This window comes from Hemiscyllium ocellatum, chromosome 1 (assembly GCF_020745735.1).
Source record: "Hemiscyllium ocellatum isolate sHemOce1 chromosome 1, sHemOce1.pat.X.cur, whole genome shotgun sequence".
Lineage (NCBI taxonomy): Eukaryota > Metazoa > Chordata > Chondrichthyes > Orectolobiformes > Hemiscylliidae > Hemiscyllium > Hemiscyllium ocellatum.
Window position 1 is genome coordinate 149250267 of NC_083401.1, and position 24034 is coordinate 149274300.

At 40.1% G+C, this 24034-nt stretch overlaps 1 protein-coding gene across 1 annotated transcript in view; it reads right to left on the reverse strand.

Annotated features, from left to right (window-relative positions):
- Positions 1-24034, reverse strand: part of sorcs2 (sortilin-related VPS10 domain containing receptor 2) — a 613114-nt gene that overhangs the window by 511516 nt on the left and 77564 nt on the right. The gene's annotated exons all lie outside the window — the stretch shown is intronic.

The window sequence follows — 24034 nt, forward strand, 5'->3', positions numbered from 1 at the left end:
CTGAACACCAACCAGAGAAGTGTCTTCTGTTACATCACGGTTTCGAGGTGATCATTTGCTCACTTTTTTTTTAGCCACAGTGTGGGTATTGATACTATACATTAAAACAAATCAAGAAATACACTTATTGCATTTGTACTTTTTCCATCGCCAAATTTGGTATTTTGAACCTCAGAGAGCAATGGTGCTACCTCACACTGGTACTGGTTCAGAGACAAGCCATAAACAAACTGTCCCACCAAGTCAGCACAAGATCTGCCCCCTCTGCTGTCCCTAAACACCAATCGCAATCTGTGGATAATTCCTTAGTGTTTGGATGAGACATTCTGCAGTGTAACATTAGAAATTTTGATGTTACTCCCTAATCAGTACTAAAGAAAACAGGTGAACAGGTCAATATCATTCCTGTTTATTCAATCTATCAATTGATAAGAAAGTTGTTATTTTTGTCCATGTAACAAATGTAACAATAACAATGCTTCAAAGCATGTGAAACACACTAGGATGCTATGTGAAAGTGAATCATTTGATCTTCATAGCATCCCGAGTAACTATTCTTCATATTTCAATTTTACAGAGAGCAGGCTGATCGACCACAGGGAATGTGCATACATCTGAGGCCAATATTCCACAACTTGACATCCATGCATGTGCATTTCAAACAAGGTAGCTGGACAGCAAATTAGTGTTAAGAAACAGGAGCTATTTTCTCCATGTAAATCACAGCACTGAACTAGTTGTAGTAATCCTGCCATCACCCAGCTGAGGCCAGCACCAATTGGAGGTCAGCTTTTAAACCTTGATGGTCTGTTAATTTAGGACACACTGAGGACTGCAAATGCTGGAGATCAGAGTTGAGAGTGTGCTCCTGCTCCTCGGATGCTGCCTGACCACACTCTTGGTCTGTTAATTTAACCCACTTTTCTAATCAACCCATTCAGAGATTTTATTACACACCTCTGAAGCAGATGGGACATGAACCCAGGACTGCCAGTCAAGGGTAGGGATACGAACACTGCACCACAAGAGAGCCCCCCCTAACATGCAAACTCCACGTACAGTTGCCCAAAGCTGGAATCGAAGCCAGGTTCATGGCGCTGTGAGGCAGCAGTGCTGACCACTGAGCCACCTAGCCACTCTGCTTGACTGTTAAGCTCAGTCCCTTCATTGGATTAATGTGCAGAATCATTCAGGGAGCCTATTATCGAGATTTAGTTGGTTCAAGAATCATTTGTAACAGCAGCAAATGCAGTTTGCAAAACCACAATGACAGTGGCAATGATGCCAGCACACACCTGCCTGTAAACAAAGTTGATAAAGAGATTTTACCATGGTGACAAAATTCTTTTCAAGCCGATTTATTTTAGTAATGTGAAATGGGAGCATTAAGAGAGTCAGTGTTAAATTGTTACTGTAACAGCATGAGAGTTGCATCTAAAGGCAAAATTAATAATGTGTTTACACCATTCAAGGGATACTGTGCATTAAAAACCAAGTTGTCACAATCTGGATCACCTTGTCCAATAGTTTCAGGATACATGTCCAACGCAGAAGAAACCTGTGTTGTGCCAGACAATAGCAAAACTAGTTTACTTCTACTTTTTCCTAGGAGAAGGCATCTATCAAATTCACTGAAGTGCCATTTTTACACCACAAATTTTTATTAGAAACTGTTTCTCAAATAGTACATAGCATGTGTGGAATGATTATTGCCAAACCAGAGAAGTGGTAGGGAGAAGAACTGTTATCACTATGATAAAGGTTTTCAAACAGGCTCAGCAGACTATAAGTGAGTCTCTAAATGCTAGGAAATAAAATCAGGACATGACTGATTAAAGTATCAATCTTGAAAGGAACTTACAAATTTGGCAGGGTGTAGAAAAAAGGTGCAGTAATGAATCAACCATCCATAATAGATTCTGTCCTATTTTACTTTCCATTGACTTCATTATGGAACTGAGTCACGCAGACCAGGAAGATACCAGGTTTGATCCCTTCTCTGTGCTTTGTCAGCTTATTTTAGGTTGTTTTTATTTTAAAACCAACCTGTTCAGAGATTATGATATGCGAATATGGAGCAAGTGGGATTTGAACTCGGGTCTCCAGGCTCAGATGCAGAAACACGACCACAGTTCCACAAGAGCCCCCAGCAAATCTTTGTCTATTTTTCTAAACAACCTGTTCAGGGATGTTATTACACACCTCTGGAGCAGGTGGGACTTGAAATCAGATGTCCAAGGGTAGGGACACCACCACTGCACCACAAGAGCCTTTCAGGTGATTTTAGCTGTGGAGGCTGTAATTGATTTCAGTTGGCCTAAATAAAAGAGGAGATAATCAGCCAAGGCTCCTGATCATTGTAAAATGACTCTTGAAAACAGAGCATGATTGGGTTCAGCTCTAATACCCACATGGTCAAACAGATCTTTATCTTGGCTTTTATAAAAAAAATGGCTTGGGCAAAGTACTGAATTCCAGGTAATACCTGCAGGTTATATTTCAGTACCTGAAGAGATCCAAAGGAATAAATAATTTGATTGTAGAAGTAGAAGGCACACAGATTTTGGAAGTTTTTATGCATTTGAAAGGATTATCAAACGCTGAAGAGAAAAAAGGATGTTGGCCATAATCCCCAGCCTACCTCCTATGGCCCTGACAGCAGAAACAGGTTTGGATTTTTTTTTTATCTGTCACGATCACGATTACAGAGCGAGAGAGAAAGAAAACTATTTTGATTAGCAGCTTGGGTTTAAACCGCTGTCACATATAAAATCTCTTTTCAAAGTTGGCAAGACTGTGTGAGTATTACACATCTTTTCAAAACTGAAGAATACTATTAGACTGAAGTTTGCAAACACTGTGTGCATTTTAATTTGTTAGAATGAATAGCAGCTGTTGCTAAGCATTTGTTAAATTGGTTAGCAGTTATCTCTTTTACTGTGTAACATTTTTCCCATCTCTGCATCACTTCAGCCCATATCACGATACATAGTCACTAAGTCAAGATTAACGGGAGGCAGAGATGGTTTGATAACCTACAATGCAATAGAATGTTGTGTGTTGACTGAAGATCTAGGGATCGTTTCTCACAATGACTTTTTTTTCTAGTTACCGGCATTATTTTCCAGGACAGCCTAACATTATTTTTTTAGAATCCCTACAGTGTGGCAACAAGTCATTTGGCTCAACAAATCCACACCAACCCTCCGAAGAGTAACCCACCTCGACTCATTCCCCAACCAATTACCCTACATTAACCCTGACTAATGCACCTAACCTACACATCCCTGAATACTATAGGCAATTTACCATGGCCAATTCACCTAAACTGCACATCTCTGGATTGTGGGAGGAAACCCATGCAGACACGGGGAGAACGTGCAAACTCCACACACAGTTGTTCAACACTGGATTCGAACCCGGGTCCCTTGTACTGTGAGGCAGCAGTGCTAACCACTCAACCACCGTGCCGACATTAACCTGTAAGAGGCATAGATTGGTTGTGCCTCACGATGTTGCACATGACTGTGCTCCATTCTACTAAATTCCTTTCCCCAAAAGTGATCGAATCTACACGTATCGCTTAGTCAGATCTACTATCTCCTCCTTCCATCCAACTGCTCCTTATCCATTCTTCTCTTTAGTTCTTACAGATTTATGCTTCCGGCTTGTCACAACTTTCCATTAATATCTATGAATATTCATTCCTAATGAAATAAAGAATCCCTCTTTTATTCTCTTTGTGCAGTGCATGTGTTTAATCATCTGTTGCATAGGGATTAATGTGCTCGTGTTGCTACACTTATATACTGGACATAACTAAAAGTGCTAAAAATACTACTTGGTCTGCCAGCATTGTCCAGAGAAACATTTTAGATTATGACCTCTCATCAAAACCAGGAAAGTTTAGGAATGTTGGTGAAATGCAGGTGTGTGGCAAAAGAACAAAAACGTTTGTGATCAGGTAGAAGATGGAAGACATGAAGTGACATAAAGGTTGATGGAGTTGAGCCAAAGGGAATGGTAATGGACAGATGAAACAACAAAATGTGGGTCTAAAAGAGGTGTAATAGTGAACAGTTGCTGTCAGAGAACAACCAACAGTACAACACAGGAACAAACCCTTCGGCCCATCAAGACAGCACCTGTACATGATGCCTCTCAAAACCCTTTTGGCTCCACGCAATTTGTATCCCTCTATTAATACATAGACACACACCCTGGAATAAGGTTAAGGTTAGGCAAGCTCATAACAAGACGAAAGAGAAGATGAATTCAAAACATTTTTAATTTTAAACTGCTCTCAACATCTGATAGTCAGGCGAAAGCACTAGTAATATTTAAAATTCATCTGGATTTTATAATGGAAATAGTTGCTTGTCCAACATTCAATCTCAAAGAACCATAATTTAGTCCAGCCAAATATCATGAAAGGTTGAAGCCTTTATCTTCAAACACAAATCCTGTACTCTTGCCATAAAATCTATTCCCCTCCCTAACAACAATCTCAGGCTGAACCAGATAAATACAAACTTGCTATTCAATTCCAACCTGAGCTGAGCCTCTACATATTCTCCACATAAAATAGTACTTCCTGGATGACTTAATTATTGTGCCTGCTGGATCTGGATTGTTCCACAGGAGGAAATAGTTTATCTGTATCTACTCAATCAAAATGTTTTATCACTTTAAAATACAATGATGAACTTCAGCCAAGTGGCTTTTCCTTGTTCCTGGATTCTCTTTTATGACCAGACACCATATTTAATGAGATAAAGAATAAATGAAAAAGACCATGGGATGACAGCATCCTGATGTTCTTTACAAATACCAGATGTTGAACATTTACTCCTCAGTATAATGTAGGGCTCTGCCATCAGTTAATTGAAGCAAATCAGAGGCCTTTCTGAATGACCAGGGTTGAACAGAAACTGAAGCTACATACTTGGAAAGGCCCAAGTAAGTATGTATAAAAGATTTTAGCAACACCCATCCCATTCACAAGTTGCACACCCAGTTTTTCAATGTGTCCTACCTATCTGAATGCATTTGTGGTGCACATTGGAAATGCACACAACATGCCATCTTAGTCTTGGTTTCAGTGTTTTGATAAGTCAGCATTTGTTTTACTTCCTGACTACATCTTGAAGTTCTTTCAAAGTGTTTATTTTTAAATTCGTTGGATGGGGGGGCATTGTTGTGTAGGCCAACATTTATTGTTCACCCCTAATTGCCCAGAGGGAGGGAGTTAAGAGTCAACCACATTGCCATGGGACTGGAGTCACATGTAGACCAGGTAAGGATGGCAGTTTCCTTCCCTAAAGGACATTAGTGAACCAGATGGGTTTTTCCCTCGACAATCTGCAATGGATTCATGGTCACCAAATCAGACTCCTCACAGCGTTGCCTGAGTGTCTGGGATTTACAGTCTAGTGATAATACCATGAGGCGAATGCTTCCTGTGTTGAATAGCTATTCCTTCTAAGGAAGAATTGGGTTTGAAACACATTTCGATTAGGCAAAATATGAAACAGTGCTGAACTTTGTCCCCATTCTTGGTAGAAGTTGAAATATTAAAAATAAACAAGTTGTTTAACTTTTTAAGATGCTGAGATTTATATGCCAATGGTGTGGGAAAATTAGGCGCATTTTGCTGAATTTCCAGTAAGTTGCTTCTTCCTTAAATAGAACTAGATATGTTACAAAGGTTGTAAAGAAAAGTAAGGGTAGGGGGTTGCCAAGCTTGCAACTGTACAGGATTGTTGTCTGGTTTCTTTCCCTAATTGACAGTGAGTGGGATCGATGATTGGTGAATTGTACTTTCCTCTGGCCCTATTCACTCTAAAAGGCAGAACTATAATGAAGTGCCTTCTAGTTCTGCCAACTTACTGCTCATGTGATATCTGTTCCAATTCTTGGACTTTATTCCTAGCAAACAGAGCTAGGCTGAAGCAGGCTAGAATAAATAGCTTTCAAAAAGGTACTATTTTCTTCCCTCTACTTTTGGTTCTGCCCACTTGACTACAGTAGGTTCACGCTCTCTCTCCATCCCTCACCCACCATTAACCACAATTATATAAGTCAGAAACAAGCCATTTCCAGCAATAATTAACGGGGGAGTCTCAAGTATAGGTGGGTGGAATTTTGGAGACATGTTTTTGGCAGTTGCTTGTGGGTTTTCCACCTCAATTAATTTGAAAACTTTGTTAGTTGCTCTGTAGGTTGCACACTCCTGCTGCCCTCTATTCCACAGGGCTGCTTCTTTCTGTTCTTGAAGAGAGATACACACCTAGTTTCTAAGCGAAGTATGTGGACCCACAATATTTTTTTAGTGGCAAAATGATTCATTGTAATAATATGGAAATCAGTCACTAATGCTCTCAACAGCAGTCCTGGTGCGAATGCATTATCTCCTTCTATATCCACAAGTCAGTGCAACCAACAAAATAAATATCTCATGAGAAGTGGGATTCAACAAGTTGTTCAGAACTCCCCATTTCAGCAGTAGACCTATAGGCACCAAGGATTGAGTGATGCTGACAGGATTACAGACACTGCCATACTGTAGTAGTGATGTAAACCAATTACTACAGCAACCTTTAGTCTGCATCAATTGCTTGCATTGTTAACAACGACAAGAGTCTGTACAGACTTCCTACAACTTCGATAAACTAATAAACTAATGAGATTGTTAACTTCGGTTGTAATATCTTGGAGATATTTATGTCTCTGCAGTAATGCGTATGTCGCAAAGCGAAATTATGATTGGATTCAGATCTAAAACAAAACTGACCCTTTTTTTAATATTGAATTGCACAATATAGTCAATATCACAGAACTGTAGCAGCTCAGAAGAGTGCCTTTTGGTTCATCGAGTCTGCACCTACGCTTTAAATAAGCATCTCATCTAATGCCATTCCCCTGCCTGCTCCACATACCCTTGCACATTTTTCCTTTCCACATTACTGTCTGATTGCTTTTCAAATGCCTGTGCTTTTCAAAAGCACAGTCTGGCTGTGCACACGAGATCCCAACCACTCATGAAAAGGTATTGTCCTCATATCATTTTTGCTTCTTTTACAGATTACCTTTGAAGTGGAAGATGCGACGGGGCAGGGTGACACTAGGCACATGGACACACAAGATGGCCACTGAGCCACAAGTTGGCCAGTTGACACACAAGATGGCCGCTGGACCACAATATGAAGAGAGACAGCAGAGCAAACACAGACACTGCCTGGGGCCACCAAAATGCCAGCACAATGCACTCACAACCTAGCTGATTAGTTTAAGGCGGGTGGGGGAAGAGAACACACAAGTAGCGTACACTGCCCGCCGAAGTGTCTGGGTCCAGCCAACACCTTTGATAGAAATGCTAACATTTTGTTATGAACTCAATATAAACTGCTAATAGCCAGGGCTGCAGTAATCGTCCTTCTCAGGAAGAGAGATTAGCACCCATTACTACAGCAATGGACTTCTGTGCAGACATTGAAACTGACAATGTGTGCGCTGAAACTGACCATGACCACACTGAAATTAACAAAGGCTGCACTGGAACTGACAATGACTGCACCAAAACTATTATCAATTCTGCAATGTTTACCATAAAAAAAACATACTAAAGAGACAATAACCTCATCACTGACCTATTATTACAAAATGTGTAAAAGTATTTTGTGCTCTGAATTGAGAGAAGACTCGCAGCTGACCAACTTTCTCTTCCCAGAGCTCCAGTATTTCCTTGTACAATAAACTCTGTTGTTGAACCCTGTCTCTGACTCCGACACTGGTGATTTTCCCCACAACACTTTGAACCTGTGTCTTTTTTTCTGGATCCTTTTGAATTCTGGCACGGTGGCTCAGTGATTAATGTTGCTGCCTCACAGCATCAGGTTCAATTCCAGCTTTGGGTGACTGTCTATGTGGAGTTTGCACATTCTCCCCGTGTCTATCTGGGTTTCCTCCAGGTGCTCCGGTTTCCTCTTACAGTACAAAGCTGTGTAGGTTAGGAGGACTAGTGATGTTAAATTGCCCATAATATCCAGGGATGTGTAGGTTTGGTGGATTAACCACAGGGAATGCAGGGTTACAGGGATAAGGTAGAGAGGGTGAGTCTGAGTGGGATGCCCTTTGAAAAGTAAACGTGGACATGTTGGGGCAAATGGCCTGTTTCCACAGGATTCTAAGATTCTTTTACAAGTGGAAACAGTTTCACCCCATTTACTCTGTCCAGATTGCACATGATTTTGAATCCTTCTATCAGATGTCCTCTCTGCCTTCTATTCTCCAAGGAGAACAGTGTCAATTTAGAACACAGAACATTACAGCACAGTAGAGCCCTTTGGCCCTCAACGTTGCGCCGACCTGTGGAACCAATCTGAAGCCTATCTATCCTACACTATTCCATGTTCATCTATATGTTTATCCAATAAACGCCCTTAAACTTGGCAAGTCTACTACTGTTGCAGGCAGGACTACTACTCCAAGTAAAGAAACTACCTCCGACGTCTGTCCTAGATCTATTACCCCTCAATTTAAAGCTAGTGCTAGCCAACACCTTCCAAGGAAAAAGGCTCCCACTGTCCACGGTATCTAACCCTCTGCTTATCTTATACATTTCAATTAAGTCACCTGTCAACCTTCGTCTCTCCAAAGAAAACAGCCTCAAGTCCCTCAGCTTTTCCTCATAAGACCTTCCCTCCATATCAGGCAACATCTTAGTAAATCACCTCTGAATCCTTTCCAAAGCTTCCACATCCTTCCTATAATGCAGTGACCAGAACTGTACGCAATGCTCCTGATGCAGCCACAGCATGACCTCATGGCTCCAAAACTCAATCCCTCTACCAATAAAAGTTAACACACCGTATGCCTTCTGAACAACCTTATCATCCTGGGTGGCAACTTTCAGGGATCTATGTAAACGGGCATTACGATCTCTCCGCTCATCTACCCAGCCAAGAAACTTACCAATAGCCCAGAACTCTTTATTTCTGTTGCTTCTTCCAAAGTGAATCACCTCACACTTTTCGACATTAAATTGCAATTGCCACCTCTCAGCCCAGCTCTGCAGCTTATTTATGACCCTCTGCAACCCACAAAATACTTCAGCAGAATCCACAACTCCATCGGCCTTAGCGTCATCTGCAAATTTACTAACACATCCTTCTGTGCCCTCATCCAGGTCATTCATAAAAATGACAAACAGCAGTGGCCCCAAAACAGATCCTTGCGTACCACTAGAAACTGAACTCCATGATGAACATTTCCCATCAACCACCACCCCCATCTTCTTTCAGCTAGCCACTTGCTGATCCAAACCGCTAAATCATCTTCAATCCCATGCCTCTGTATTTTGTGCAACAGCCTACAATGTGGAACCTTATCAAACGCCTTAGTGAAATCTATATACACCACATCAACCACTTTATCCTCATCCACCCTTTTGGTCACCTTCTCAAAGAACTCAGTAAGGTTTGTGAGGCATGATCTGCCCTTCACAAAACCATATTGACTATCCCTAACCAACTATTCCTTTCTAGATGATTATAAATCCTATCTCTTATAACCTTTTCCAACACTTTACCCACAACCTCTCCAATCGATCTAAACTTATATTATCCCTGTGAAAAAAATGGAGAAGTGAACTGAATGTTTTTCATTGTTCTCCTGCTCTGTCTATAAGTGATTTTATTTTATTTTTTATATTTTCCCTTCCCTCTCAAAAGTAGGTGGTACCGTTTCCCAAAACCGATTTCTGAAATCAAAATGAAAGTGACACTCAGCAAACTCCTTCCAATAAAAACAAAGTAGAATTTATTAATATAGTCAAAACCCAGAGGAATTGGTCTGTGACACACATTCACGCTTACATCAAAGAAAAGAAAGAGAAAAGAAAGAAGTGGAGGTTACAAATTATAAATTGTGATAAATGAAAGATATTGGCTTTCACTCATGTGGATTACACAACCCAGTAAGTGTGTGTCCAGTGGAGATCCTTTCAGTTGTCACTACAGACAAAGTCTTTCACAGGAGCTCAGATGTAGTTAAACAGCTGGTGAAGATGCAGAGGTTGTAAACTAGGAGTTGGTTTACATCACAAAGTAAATTCAGGATTCTTTCCAGAAATTAAATAATTTTGAACCAATTAAGATTAGAGATAGGCATTCGGTAAGCCTGGAGCTGGTTTAATGTGTTCCCTTCTGGTGTTACAAGCAGACTGACAAATGAAAGTTACAGCTGCCTAATTAGAGCTATTTAAAAGCCAGTAATAATGGGACTGGGGCTCAGGTTGAGACAGGCAGCTAATGAGATGGATTTGATGTTTCCTTGTCAAAACTCATTCAGCAGCATTGTAAAGGGGGTCTATGTAATATGTACTATGGTAAGATTTCAGATCGAACTGAATGAGAAATCCAGTGAGGTCTACGTAGCAGTTGGAAGCATCTCCCTCAATCTTTTATGCTTTTGGCCAATGATGAAGGTTTCTCAATAGGCACTATCGAGTGGCCAATTACAGGGAATTCTTGCTTGTTAAACACCTTGTTGAAGATCCAACTCAACTCATAAATATTCAGCTTCCATTCATGTTAAATGCACAAACAAGCAATCTATATTTCAAGAAATTAGAGCAGGTATCTGTCAACTTCAGCTCATTACTGGCTGCAAAGAACCTCCATGTTGATCAGCATCTCAGGATAGTGAGAGGATGCAGGGTTGGGGAGGTCAGGGTGATATGTATTGGAGGCCATGTTAGGCTACAGGAGGGATATGTGAACACCATCATGGCCTCCACAGACGGATCATGGAGGAATAGAATTAATATCATCAAGGTGTATTGTCAAGATTGAGGTAGCAGGCAGAACAGGCAAGGTTCAGAGTGGTAGCTCTCCACATTGCAGAGGATGTGTGTGTAAGACATACAAGGGGACTGTCTCAGGGGTCGCAATTGGTATCTGGCAACCAGGTGGAGTCTAACACTGACAGAGTCCACCAAAGCTATGTCACGTGCCATTGCTTGCCATTCTGAGATTGCACAATACAATTGCAAAGTGGCTGGGATAACAACCAGGGTTGAATGAAGTTAGTGCCACTTTGATGGCAAAAACATGTAGGCTATTGAAAAGGCAAATTCATGAAGCGTTAGTTTGCAAATTTTCACTATAATGCGTTTGTAAATGTTTATTTTCACATTTGTATTGCACACCAAATATATATGCTTACATCTCATATGTTGGTTAAAGGCAGACTGGGACACAGGGAGGGGGGTCTTCAGATAGGTAGTACCTAAGGACGGGTAAACTGTGTAGCCTGGTGGTTAAATAGCCACAAGGGGGTGAAAGAATGGAGTTATAGGTGCATGGGAGTTTCAGCTATGAGCTGAAGACAACGTTGCTTGTGGCTGCTGCACTTTTACTTTGTCAGTGAGAGGCAATACCAGCTTGCCAACATTTGTCTGGGAACACAGTGGAATGGTAAAGATAGCACAGGCACCAGGGATGCCTATCAAGGATTGGTGCTGGGTCCTCTACTTTTTGACATTTACATAAATGATTTGGATGCGAGCATAAGAGGTACAGTTAGTAAGTTTGCAGATGACATCAAAATTGGAGTGTAGTGGGCAGTGAAGAGGGTTACCTCAGATTACAACAGGATCTGCTCCAGATGGGCCAATGGGCTGGGAAGTGGCAGGCAGAGTTTAATTCAGATAAATGCGAGGTGCTGCATTTTGGGAAAGCAAATCTTAGCAGGACTTATACACTCAATGGTAAGGTCCTAGGGTGTGTTGCTGAACAAAGAGACCTTGGAGTGCAGGTTCATAGCTCCTTGAAAGTGGAGTTGCAGGTAGACAGGATAGTGAAGAAGGCGTTTGGTATGCTTTCCTTTATTGGTCAGAGTATTGAGGATAGGAGTTGGGAGGTCATGTTGCGGCTGTACAGGACATTGGTTAGGCACTGTTGGAATATTGTGTGCAATTCTGGTCTCCTTTCTATCGGATGGATGTTGTGAAACTTGAAAGGGTTGACAAAAGATTTACAAGGATGTTGCCAGGGTTGGAGGATTTCAGCTATAGGGAGAGGCTGAACAGGCTGGGGCTGTTTTCCTTGGAGCGTCAGAGGCTGAGGGGTGACCTTATACAGGTTTACAAAATTATGAGGGACATGGATAAGATAAATAGGCAAAGTCTTTTCCCGGGGTCGGGGAGTCCAGAACTAGAAGGCATAGGTTTAGAGTGAGAGGGGAAAGATATAAAAGAGACCTAAAGGGCAACCTTTTCACGCAGAGGGTGGTACTAATATGAATAATCTGCCAAAGGATGTGGTAGAGGCTGGTACAATTGCAACATTTAAGAGGCATATGGTTGAGTATATGAATAAGAAGGGTTTGGAGGGATATGGGTCAGGTGCTGGCAGGTGGGACTAGATTCGGTTGGGATATCTGGTCAGCATGGATAGATTGGACCGAAGGGTCTGTTTCCATGCTGTACATCTCTATGACTCTATTAGTGGTAAGTTGTTCTGGGAAAGATGCATGGATAGAATCAGATATGACCGACGCCATGTGGTAGGGTTAGTAGTTAACGAAACACATTTGGTAAGGTATGGCAAGAAACCTCACTGGGCCTCAGTGAGAATTTCTCCAAAGAGAAAAAAAATCAATGCAAACTAGCAGTAATGATAGCCATTTTAAAATCCAGCAAGATTCCCTCCTTTTAGAAAGTTGAACAAGATAAGTTGTTCATAAAATACAATTTCGGATCTCTCACTTACACTTGGAATCTTCTCATAAACCTCTTCTGCACTGTCTCCACTGCCTTCATATTGATGGAAGAACTGAACACAACATTTCAGCTGAGGTCAAATTAATCTCTTAAATAAGAGTAATAATCCCAGCTGTTATTAATAGTGGACAAGTAAAAATGAAAGCTGGCCTGATAAACCCTCATTTTGATTTTTTTTAAACTGTGGATGTTTGTTACTGAACACACTCACAGGAGTTGCAAGCATAATTTTAACGTAAATAATGAGTTGTTTAATAAACAAGAAAAAAAGAACTCTATGACATGAAACAAAAACATTGGAAAGATTTTAGTACAAGCTCTAGCAAAAGGATTCAAAGTCACTCCACTCAGAATCATAGAATCATACTGCACGGAAACAGACTCTTCAGTCCAACCCCAGTACATGCTAAACATAATCCCAAACCAAACAAGTCCCACCTATCTGCTCCTGGCCCATTTCCCTCCAAACCTCTCCTATTCATGTCTCTATTCAAATGTCTTTTAAACATTGTAATTGTATCTAAATATCAAATCCCAGACACAATTCACTATTCTCACCACACTAAGGCTTCTTGTTCAGGTTGGCATAGCTGCAACCAGCTTCCTACTCATAAATTCCTGCAGAGTCTCTAGATGTTTTTCTTCAGTTGGCATCTCTCCACGATACACCTAAAACAAACTATAAACTAAACTCACTAACAACTTAATTTCAAAGCAAACATGTGAGCTCCCTAAACTCAGTTTTTAGGAGCATTGCAGGATTTCCTATAACAAAAAGTTTAACTTCCCTGCCTCCACTTTCTACTACACCCACACACTGACTGACTGACATCTAAATTTTTCCTGTCTCAGTGTCACCCTGGATCTTTGTTGCTAGCCAACAGCTTTTCTTCTAGTGCACTTCTCTTCACTTCGAGGGTTATAAAACCTCGTTAACAATGGACATCTACAAAGAGGTTTCCAGACTTTGCCTGGATGCAAGCACACAAAAAAACAACTGTACAAATGAAACTAAAATCATGTCTCCCTTAAGACAAGAAATACAAAATACGAATTAAGCAACATTTTACATTGTTCCTAAGACAAAATCAACATCACTTCCTTGTTCTTTCACTCCATGCCCCAATTAATGAAGCCCAGGATAACAAATGGCATAACATATTGCAAAACGTTCAAGTGTCATCTTTATGATCATCATTATAGGGTTTATTAAAACATGGTCAGCGTCATGATATAGATGACCATCCAGCTTCAGAAAGGACATTACGGGTGGTGAGGACAATGCAAATATTTAGTATCTCTTAACTTTTGAACCCTGGTGTATCTAAACCTCACTCAAAACCTCTTTAAACATGAATGTCAAAGATCCCATGGCATAAACTTGAAAGACAACCAGAAGACCATTAGAAATAGCAAAAGGAGTAGGTCATTCAGCCCCTGGAGTCTGCTCCACCAGTCAATAGAATCATGGCTGATCCGACATTCTTCACATCCGCTTTCCTGCATTTTTCCCACAACTATGAACTTTATATTGGATTGCATTTTTTTAAGAAAGTGTCAATGAGGGTAGTACATTTTACCCAACCTATATAGATTCTGACAAGGACTTCCTTGACAGATTGGTAAGAAAAGTAATAGTCTGTGGGATTCAAGGGAAAGTGGCAAGCTCAATCCAAAATTGGCTCAAATTGACATTAACCAAAGGGTAAGAATCAATACATTTATTTGACTGAAAGGCTATTTACAATGGTTTCTGGTAAATGCAATGCTGAATCACTTGCCCTTCATAATCCAAGATTTTGACTTAATATTAAGGGTATGAATAAGAAGTGTATGAAAATTGATAGTTAATATAAAAACTGTGAACTGCAGAAAGATATTACTGAACTGGTGGGCTGGGCAGAAAATTAGTAAATGGATTTCGATTGCAAGGTACTGCGTTTTGAACGATAAGAAAAAGCAATGGACATTAGTGACGGATACTCAGAAGTGTAAAGAAACAGCTAAATTATTGCATATGAATCTTGTCACCATAAGATTGATATTGCACTAGACTGAATATAGAGGAGACTTGAGAAGATGTTCCCAGGAATGACCAACTTGAGAGGGATGTCTGGATACATTGGAGTTGTTTCCTCTGGAGCACTGGAGAATATTCATTTCTGGTGCATAAAATTAATAGGGATTAGACATTGTAAAAAGGGTGGTACTAGTAGTGAGTTCAATAATCAGAGAGACATAAATAAATAAATAAATTGGTGAAAGCATTAAAAGAATTGTTAGGTGAAAACCTTTCTCCCAATAGGTGGAACTTACTGCCCAAAGGAATGGTCAAGGTGGAATCTTTGCTGTAATTTTTAAAATCTTCAGTGTAAGTGCTGGTTTGTATTTACCTGTGTCAGCTTTTTGTAGTTGTGGACCATGTTTCTGTTGGCAGGTTCCACATTTTTATTTCAAATATATGATTTATTGACAACACTCTGGGCCCTGCCCAATCTCTAAACCCCAATTGGGCAATTCAGGTTTTTTACATTAACCATAGCTTTGTGTTAGACTGGTAACTTCATGGCAACTTGTACACAAATGAAAACTGGAGGGAGAGGACAGGAGGGAGTAGTCTATGACAGTTGGCAGACAGGAGTGATTAAAAAATCTGAAGATATGGGGCAATGGGACATATTTTCTTTCTTTTGCCCATTACCATCATCTGTTTTTATTCATTCTTTCGTTTTCTACATTTTTCCCTGGCCCTGTGCTTACTTTTAAATCTAGCATTTTCCATCAGCCATCAATCTCAAGTGTTAATTTACTTTTGCTTTATTTGATGTTGGCAAACTTTCTGAGTGTTTCCAGAATATTCTATTTTTATTGAAGTAGGAACAATAGCTTGTGAAGAATTTCCTGCAAGATGGACGGGTTGGACCTAAGGGTCTGTTTCCATGCTGTACATCTCTATGACTCTACGCAGATTCTCAGTACACAGGATTATTTGTGTATTTAGACATTGACAAATATGTAATCTGAGACAAAGAAAAGAAACAAAGCAATCCTTCAATTTAAAAAAACTATTATCTGATGAGAATTATACATGATTAAAAAACAGCACAAACTTCCACTGCTACACAAAGTGAAGAGAAAAGCAATAAATTACAATTAGATTGTAACAGCTCTTATAAACAACCATTCCATATAGATCTGAAATCATGAATACTCCATGTTCAAAACTTGTAACGCATACTTAAAAAGGATCCAAACAAAGTTTTGCCTTAGCTGAAAATGTGTTGCTGGAAAAGCGCAGCAGGTCAGGCAGCATCCAAGGAACAGGAGATTCGACGTTTCGGGCATAAGCCCTTCTTCAGGAATGAGGAAAGTGTGTCCTGCAACACATTTTCAGCTCTGATCTCCAGCATCTGCAGACCTCACTTTCTCCTCAAAGTTTTGCCTTACAAAATCCAAAGATGTGCAGGTTAGGTGAATTGGCCATGCTAAATTGCCCATAATGTTCAGGGGTGTGTAGGTTAGGTTCATTCACCTGGGGTAGGTGTAGGGGAATGGGTCTGGGTGAGTTACGCTTCAGAGGGTTGGTATGGTCTTGTTGGGCCGAAGGGGCTGTTTTCACACAGTTGGCATTCTATATCTATATCTAAATCAAATCTGCAACAAACAATATTTTAAACTGCAAAGACACAGCAGGATGATTAACACCTGGAAGAGAAAAGCAAATTAATATGCTATTGTCACGCAAGTTTCTACATTTAACTAAAATCTTAGATTTGGAAATATTTTCAATACTGTTTTGATTTGGGAGCTGGCCTCCTAAACTGGATCATTGTCCCTATTCTGCATTTGAATACAATTTCACCTCCATTGTATGGCATGTGACTGCAGCACAAATAAGAATTAGGCATGATGTGGAGGAAATAGTGTTGGTCTGGGGTGGACAAAGTTAAAAATCACACAACACCAGGTTATAGGGTTGGCTCTTCTTGGTAGGGGGATTGACGAAGCCATGAGGTCATGCTTCAGCTGTACAAGACACTGCTAAGGCCACACCTGGAGTAAAGTTCTGATCACTGCATTACAAGAAGGACGTGGAAGCTTTGGAAAGGGTTCAGAAGAGATTTACTAGGATGTTGGTTGGTATGGAAGGAAGGTCTTACGAGGAAAGGCTGAGGGAACTGAGGCTATTTTTGTTGGAGACAAGAAAGTTGAGAGGTGACTTAATCGAGATGTATAAGATAATCAGAGGGTTAGATAGGGTGGACAGTGAGAGCCTTTTTCCTTGGATAGTGAAGGCTAACATGAGGAGACATAGTCTTAAATTGAGGGGTGATAGATTTAGGACAGATATCAGGGGTAAGTTTCTTTACTCAGAAAGTAGTAGGGGTGAGGAACGGCCTGCCTGCAACAATAGTAGACTCACTGACGTTAGGGGCATTCAAGTGGGCACTGGACATAAAGATGGATAGTAAGGAAACAGCGTAGGTTAGATGGGCATCAGATTAATTTCACAGGTCGGCACAACATCGAGGGCTGAAGGGCCTGTACTGCGGTGTAATGATATATGTTCTATAGTTCAACAGGTTTATTTGGAAGCACTAGCTTTCTGAGCGCTTCTCTTTCTTAAGGTGGTTGTGTGGAGTACTACCATAAGGCACAGAATTTATAGCAAATGATTACAATGTCATGCAAGTAAAATGATATATTTAACAAACCTCGATTTAGGGTGAATTTGTTTTTGCAGAATTATATTTACAGATCCATCCTATTTTGCTCAAAAAGTAAACAACCAGTAGGCAGTCAATCCATATAATTTGTAAATTCCAATTTGGAAATACAAGCAGTCTGAGTAAAGATTGGGATACAGACAGACTCACACCTTTAAGACATTGTCTGAGCTGAGATATCATCTTTTCTTTATAAAACCTTAACTTATCTCGAGAATGTGACTTAAACATAGTTCTGGGATTTATGTATTAATGAACCGAAACCTGTAACCAATTCTAAAAGATGAAAGGCTTAACAACAACTGAGGTTTGTTAAATATGTCATTTTACCTGCTATAACTTCTGTGTCTTATGGTCCCACTCCACTAACACCTGATGAAGGAGTAGCGCTCCAAAAGCTAGTGTTTTCAAATAAACGTGTTGGACTATAACCTGGTGTTGTAAGAGTTATGTACTTCATCCTAACTACACACAGTAAATTAGCATTTACAATCAGTAAACTAAAACATCTTCTAAACAAATCACGATAGCAGAACAAACAGATGATAAAATGTAAACCAAATTCAGAATTTAATGAGATTTTCTCTGCAGTCCAGAGGAATTCAAGTTACCTCGTTACCATAGTGGAAAGCTGTTAAATGTCAGTTTCTGTCTGTCCAAAATTTACTGCTGCTAATTTAATGATCACGTTGCATTGTAAATTAAGTTTGATTTAAACCTGAAAAGCTGAATTCTGAGGTTTGCACAATGAATGTTGCATAGTTAATACAGAGAAATTATTTCACATATAAACTAAGAAATGAATAAATAAGTGTTCATACAAAATATAAGGATTGTCACATTTCTGAATAGCTCTTTCATTAAGAATAATCATCACTTTAGGTGGTATTGTAAACCAAAAAGATGCACATTATGACCCATCTCCACTTATTAAATTATACACATGACCCGCTATTGGCAGTTTTCCATCTTGGTGAAAAAGAATTTCAGGGTTCTAACTCCAATTGCAATCTTCCAGGGCCTTGTTAAAACAGTAACATTCATCAGTAAACTGTTCACCTAACTGAGATCTTTTTCTCGATCAACATGACCCTGTGCAGTACCCTCTACTGCATAGAGATTATGAGTAAGACACTGACAAACTTTCCCTCTGCTAATCCAATGGAATGGGAACGAATGAGCAAATGTGCTGGAGCCCTAGGCTTAAAATCGGCAAAGCAAGCACAGATTGGGAATTAAACAGAATGTTCCTGGTCTATGAATCATTGTACCATACTGAGCAAAGGTTTTTTTTAAATTTCAGTCTGTTATTTTTACACAAATTATGACAACAATTCAGAGCTGCATCTCCCTAACCAGTTTAGATTAGATTACTTACAGTGTGGAAACAGGCCGTTCGGCTCAACAAGTCCACACCGACCCGCCGAAGCGCAACCCACCCATACCCCTACATTTACCCCCTTTTACCTAACACTACGGGCAATTTATCCTGGCCAATTCACCTGACCCGCACATCTTTGGACTGTGGGAGGAAACCGGAGCACCCGGAGGAAACCCACGCAGACACGGGGAGAACGTGCAAACTCCACACAGTTAGTCGCCTGAGTCGGGAATTGAACCCGGGTCTCCAGGCGCTGTGAGGCAGCAGTGCTAACCACTGTGCCACCGTGCCGCCCATTGTTCTGCATGTGAACAATGCGACTATCTCATTTACATGATGGTATCATATGTGTAGTGCCCTAAGATGAACTTTTTTTTACACTTGGAAAAGGGTCATCTAAAATTGCCATACATCTGATGATACACCCAAACATCTCCTTTCAAAATCAGTGTGCCTTATGGACTTGTAAGTTCATTGTATCAGCAGGTTGTCCTCACACAGTTCAATTCGGCCCTTTAACCTTTCAATTTTTCTAAATGGACAGAGAATTAGTCAAATTCTCTATTCGGTGGGAATTTAGCTCCACCAAATTATTATTAAGCAGGGACAATCTAACATCTCTGAACAGGGTGACTGCAAACTATCTAAACCCTACAGTGATCAGATCTATCTATATGGAGAATAGAACTAATGAACACAGAGCAACCGACTGGAAGATTTGCTCACAATCTGCAATATTTTATGGTTTCAACACACATTCAAAGTTGGAAAATTGAGCAAAAGCTGGATGATACCATTTACAACATTACCAGAAGAACTGGCATCTTGGGGACAGAAGGAGAGAGCCCTTTCACTTGTTATTCCACTTGTTGACATAGAATGGTTGATTTTGAAACCACCAGTCACTTACACAAGAATGGAAGTGAAGTTGCCATAGTCCCAGAGGACCATGGGGCTGATCTCTCATGAGTGAGTGAGTGAGAGAGAGAGATGACTGGTGTGATTTTTTTCAAGGTAACCTAAGGCAGCGCTGGAATTCAAGTCACAACGTTGGCAGTACTGCATCACAAACGAGCTATCCAGCCAACACCCTAAAGATAAAATCACCACTGAACTGCTCTTCCAATGGAGAAAGATGATAACTGACAGTTTAACCTGATGGTCACCATACTTCAAGTGAGGTGTAAGGTTGAGAATGAGAATTCTTCATGATCACCTCAGGATGTGCATGAATTGAAACAATGCTGTTGGCACCACTACATTGTAAATTAGCTGCCCACCTAATGGATTCCCTTACACAGGAATGAAACTTAAAATACAACTTCTTACTACTGCCAGAGGAGGGCTGTATAGAATTCTAGAAGGATAAAGACAAGTTTTCCCATGGGCAGGATTTGCTGATACAGGAAGTCATAGTTTAAAGATATAAGAAGGAAGGTATCAAGGAGGCATCAGAGGTAGGTTCTTTACTCAGAGTGTTAAGAATGCATGGAATGTGTTGCCAGCTGAAGTGGTGGAAGCGAAGTCATTGGGGACATTTAAGTGACTGCTGGACATGCACGTGGATAGCAGTAAGTTGAGGGGTGCGTAGGTTAAGTTACTATATTTTACATTAGGATTAAGTCTCAGCACAACATCGTGGGCCTAAGGGCCTATTCTGTGCTGTACTTTTCTATGTTCTATGTTCTAAGTTGGTGAAATGGGCACATAGGTGACAGATGAGTTTCAATGCAGAGAAGTGAAGTGAATTTTAGTGAGAAGAAGATTGAAAGACAACATGAAATAGGAAGTTCAATTCTAAGGGGATGAAAGAGCAGAGGGACCGGACTGTTTATGTGCACAGGTAGTTGAAAGTGGCGTGACAGGTAGCAAGAGCAGTTAGTCAAGCATACAGGATCCACAGCTTTATTAACAGGGGCACAGAGTACAAGAGTAAGGAGGTGACGGTGAACTTGTGTAAGGCAACTGTTAAACCTCAGCTGAAATATTGTGTACAATTCTGGATACCACATTATAGGAAGCATGTGAACACACTGAAGAGAGTAAGAAGCAGTTTATTAGAATGATTTGGGATGAGAAACTCCAATCATAAGGACAGATTGCAAAAGTTGGGACCTTTTTTGGAGAGAAGAAAGCTAAGAAGAGATCCAACAGAGATTTTCAAAATCATGAGTGGGCTGGATAGTACAGATAGGGAAAAATTGTTCCCACTTGTAAGTGGAAGAAGAAGAGGGCATAGATTTAAAGTGATCTGAAAAGAAAAAGCAAGTCTGAATTGAGGAAAAACAACTTCACATCGCCAGTAGTTAGGGTACTGAATGCACTGCTTGGAACTGTGGTGGAGGCATTCAATTGAGGCATTTAAAAGGGCATTGGAAGATTATTAATGATTCTCATTTGAAGAGCTCGTGCCCTCTTCTGCATTGTAACATTTCTGCGATGCTGAGACTCTTGAGTCCAACAAACTATGGGTGAGCCACTGAAAAACTCATAGCCCTTCATCTTCCCAACAGTTCTGCAAATATGCACCTGTCTGTATCTGACCAGCAGAACACTTCAGGTAACATCTTCAATACAATCCAAACAGCTGCTAACTTCAGAGGAGACAGAAATCGTCTGTCAAGACTTTAAAAGGTCTCTACACAGGATCCAGAAAGATCATCAAATATGGTTTGAAACCATTCAACATAGCAACCGACAGGATTTGTATGTGATTCTCTCAAATGCTCTTAAACAATCTAACCTATTCTCCCTCCTTGTAATCTACTTCTGTGTATGCGGGTTTCGTGGATGTGTTCTATTGTATTGGAGCAATTTTATCAACTTTTGTTATTGGTTAAGGATTTCCTTTACTTTTCAAACTTTCAAGGAAATTTGTCTTTTTGTCACAACAGTTAAACACTCTAAATGGACAAGTGATTTTTTTTCCCACAAAAAGCAGTCTGTCGCAGTCAAACACTAGATGGAAAGATAGGGGAGCCATTCTACCATTCTCTCTTGGCTGTAACACTCTGGTTATCAACCTCTCTACTGAGGCAAGTAGATCCTTCCTATCCACTCACTCTGAGCCCCTCAATTTTATACACTTCAACTAACCCTTCATTCACCGCCCCCCCCCGGGGGGGGGGGCGTTTCAAAAACAACCTCAGCCCATCAAAAAGTTTCTCATAGCTAATATTCTCCATCCTTGACAATATCTCAGCACCCTCTCTAGTGCAATCAGAAACGTCGCATAACATGGTACATGCTGCATTTGAGATGTGGACCAACTAATGTTTTGTACTATTCTATTGTAACGCCCCTGCTCTTGGAAACTATGTCTTAGACAATACAGGAAACTCTCCTGTATGCCGTCTTAACCAGTGTCTACCAGACCTACTACTTTTAGAATTATGTAAATGCACACTCAAAATCTTTATATTCTTTCCAATATCCTACCATTTATTGTTTATTTCTTGTCTTTGTTGCCTTCCCCCACACTTCACATATTTACACATTAAATTTCAATTGTTAATTTCTGTGCACCTTCTCAGTTCAATCATATCAGTCTTCAGATTTCTTCCCCAAAATCATTTTTTATATCAGCTGCAAACTTCTTAACTATGCCATTTACAGTTAAATTGATATCACTGATATATACCATGATTTAAGGTGATTGGTAAAAAGAAACAACAATAACATCAGGAACAACTTTTTCTCAATTGAGTGAGTGGTTAGGAGCTGGAACTCACCCACTGAGTATCTAATAGAGGCAGATTCAATCAAGGCCTTCAAAAGACAATCAGACAATTATCCAAAAAGAGAGAATTTTCAGGGTTATGGGAAAAAGCTAGGGGACTCAGTCAGTTAACCTGCAGAGGGTTGGCTCTGACACGGTCAGAAGTAGGCCATTCAACCCTCAGGCCTGCTCCACCATTCAATAAGATCATAGTTGATCAGTGGCCTAACTCATATGCCTGCCTTGAGCCCATATCTCTTGATATCTTGGCTTAATTAAAATTTGTGTATCTCACATTTAAAGTTAACAAATGAATTTTAATCAACCATCATTTGAGAAAGACAGGATTCCAAACCTCCATTACTCTTTGCATGCAGAACTGCTTTCTAACTTATCTTCTCAATGGCCTAGCCCTAACTATCTCCAGGGCCAAAATATCCTTCATTGTGGTGTCCGGATCTGCTCACAGTGGGATCTAACGAGGATTTTGGAGAACTGTAACATAACATCTGCATCCTTATACTCCAGCCCTTTAGATATGAAGGCCAGCATTCCATTAGCCACTTTGACTATTTGCTGTACAGGTAGTTCTTCTATAGCATGATGGTTACGTTCTTCTGCATCCCCGCATTATAAAAAAAACATGTTTTAGAAACAGAGTTTAAAGTGTTGGTGATGCAATTGTGTTACAGTCAACACGCATTTTAAAAGTTTGCACTTTAGAAACAGTGTCCTCAATTCGTCAATTGTGTTACAGTGAATTTGCTTTAATAAAATGCATGTTATAGCAGAACAACCTGTATCCATTGTGGCAGTTTAAACAGCTATGCAACTGAACCCCCAAAACTCATTAGGCTTCCACAGTATTTAATGTAGTGCCTTTTTCAAAAAATCCTGAAATGGATAACCTCATGTTTGCTTATATTAACATACATCAGCACAGCTTTCACTAAATCTGTTCACTAAATCTATCAATATTCAGGTGTAATCTTATGCTGTCGTCAACATGCTATCCAATTTTGTGTCATCAGCAAATTTGGATATTTGGCTTTTTATGCCATTATCCAAGTCTTAATGAATATCGAGAATAATTGAGGCCCCAACATAAATTCCTGGGGGATACCACTCGACACTCATGCCAATTATTCCAACTCTCCGTTCCCTGACATTCAACTAATTTCCTATACATGTCAGTAATTTGCCCTCAATTCTGTAGACTTCGCTAAAAGCTCAAACCGAGTACTGTAGCCTGTATATCTCTACTCAAAACAATTTTCCAGACACAAAAACAACTGCTGATAATGACTTTGCCTCCAGCCACTGAGACAATTTTGGATCCAACTTGTCAAAGTCTGGCCAGTTTGCCATATTGGACCTGGACAAAAAACATGTTAAAATCCACATGAACAACATCAAACATACCA